Raw genomic sequence first — 2,398 nt, 5'->3', positions numbered from 1 at the left:
ACAGGTTGAGCATCCCTGATTCAAAATTCTGAAACCTATAATGCTCCAAATTCTGAAATTCTTTTGAGGGCTGACATGATGCACAAAGGTCACACTCAAAGACCAGGACATTTCAGATTTTGGATTTTCAGATTAGGGATGCTCAACTAGTAAGTATAATGCAAGCATTCTGAAAAAAAAAAAAATCTAAAATCTGAAACACTTCCAGTTTCAAGCATTTCTGACAAGGGATGCTCAATCTGCATTTGTTGGAGGCCAAGAAAATGGAGTAGTGACCAATTCAGTATACCACTGGAGGCTATATGAGCAAACAGAAAACTGTTCTCATGAAAGTGGGATGTTGGAAAACTGACAATTTGCATTGCATCCAGAAGGAGTGCCACGGGCAGTCATACCCCAGGCACAGTGTTCCTTGTGGTTTGTAGGCAGCCAAAAGCCCATGGGACATGATCAACTCAGAATTCCACTGGAAGCTATATGATCAAACAGCAAACTGTTTTTCACGAATGCAGGATAAGAGCAAACTCATGACTGTGCCTGCCGACAGAAAGTTTGCTGGAGGCTATCACTCCCTGGCGCTGAGGTTATCTACTGCGACATCTAGAGCCTGTTGTTCATGGAATGCAGTCTTGGAAGCCTACTCTGGACCAACCAGCTGACCCCTTCTTCCACCCCCCTTCTCACTATCTCTTTTGCCTAATAAATATGGAGGGCTGTGTAAAGCTCAGGGCCCTTGCCACTAGAGGCAAGGTGCTCCCTGACCCCTTCTTCCAAATATATTCTTTTGTCTCTTGTCTTGTATTTCCACATTTGCCCCCCTTTGTTCAGTCCACCAGAGATTGTGGCAGGTTACATAGTGCCCTCCCGACCCTGGAACAGTGACAGAATCGGGTGCTCTACATTGGTCATCTATAGGAATATCTGAAGACTGTTGTATAAAGAAAGTAATTATGTGTACCTGTGATGAGTCAAAGCAGCTGACCAACCATTACCTCTCTCTCACTATTGATTCCACCTAATAAATATGAAGGGCTGTAGAAGCTCAGGGCTGCCTTTGCTCACTAGAAGCAAGGAGCCCTCTGACCCCTTATTTTAAGATGTATCTTTTTGTCTTTGTCTTCACTTCTACATTCGTCCCCCTTCATTCAATCATGTAGGAACAGACTGCGACATGCACTGACATTTTGGGTTGGAGAATTCTTTATTTTAAGGCCCGGTAGTGTCATCACAGGATGCTTAGCAGCATTCTTAGCCTCTATCCACTAGCTGCGATTAGCACACCCTCCTTTCCCAGGTGTGACAATCAAAAATGTCTCCAGACATTGCCAAATGTCACCTAGGGTCAAAACTGTCTGAAAATGGAAACCACTGAGAAAAAAAAACAAAACAAAACAGAATATTAAGGACTCTTTGTGAAAGACCATACAATGGTCATAGAATCTATCCATCTTAAAAATCTCTACATTTTATCCCTGAAAAAAAAAACAGACCATCAGGAGGCTGTGAACTTTGGCTACAATGTTTTGGAGCCCTGAAGCACTCTGATCACTGAGTTTGGTTTTGGTATTACACCACTGGCTTCTCTGTGGAGGGCACTAACTTCTATATGATCTATGTGATGACCCATCAAATAAATTTCTTCTTATTTAAGTGACATGAAATATTTACTTTTCTAGAGGAGCTTTATCCTCAGGAGAAGGAAACAATTTCTTACTGTGCCCATGTGGTAGACTGCATTTCCCAAAGATGACCACAATAATATCTCACATTCCAAAGAAAACCTTCTGCAAAACCTTGCCACTCCCACACAAAGAGATGGAGCCTATTCCCTTCCCCCTCGAATCTGGCTTGTCTTGGTGATTTGCTTGTACCCACAGAATGCAACAGAGGTGACACAACATAACTTCTGAGGCTAAGACAGAAAAGTGTGGGGGAAGAAAGAGAGATCAGACTGTTACTGTGTCTATGTAGAAAAAGGAAGACATAAGAAATTCCATCTTGTTCTGTACAAAGAAAAATTCTTCTGCCTTGAGATGCTGTTAATCTGTAACCCTAGTCCCAACCCTGTGCTCGCAGAGACATGAGCTGTATTGACTCAAGGTTTAATGGATTTAGGGCTGTGCAGGCTGTGCCTTGGTGAAAATGTGTTTGCAGGTAGCATGCTTGGTAAAAGTCATTGCCATTCTCCAGTCTCGAGTACTCAGGGACGCAATGCACTACAGAAGCTGCAGGGATCTCTGCCCAAGAAAGCCTGAGTATTGTCCAAGGTTTCTCCCCACTGAGACAGCTTGATATATGGCCTCATGGGAAGTGAAAGACCTGACCATCTCCCAGCCCAACACCCATAAAGGGTCTGTGCTGAGGAGGAATAGTGAAAGAGGAAGGTCTCTTTGCAGTT

This window comes from Mandrillus leucophaeus, unplaced genomic scaffold, assembly GCF_000951045.1.
Source record: "Mandrillus leucophaeus isolate KB7577 unplaced genomic scaffold, Mleu.le_1.0 Scaffold74, whole genome shotgun sequence".
NCBI lineage: Eukaryota > Metazoa > Chordata > Mammalia > Primates > Cercopithecidae > Mandrillus > Mandrillus leucophaeus.
This window is presented reverse-complemented; position numbering follows the sequence as displayed.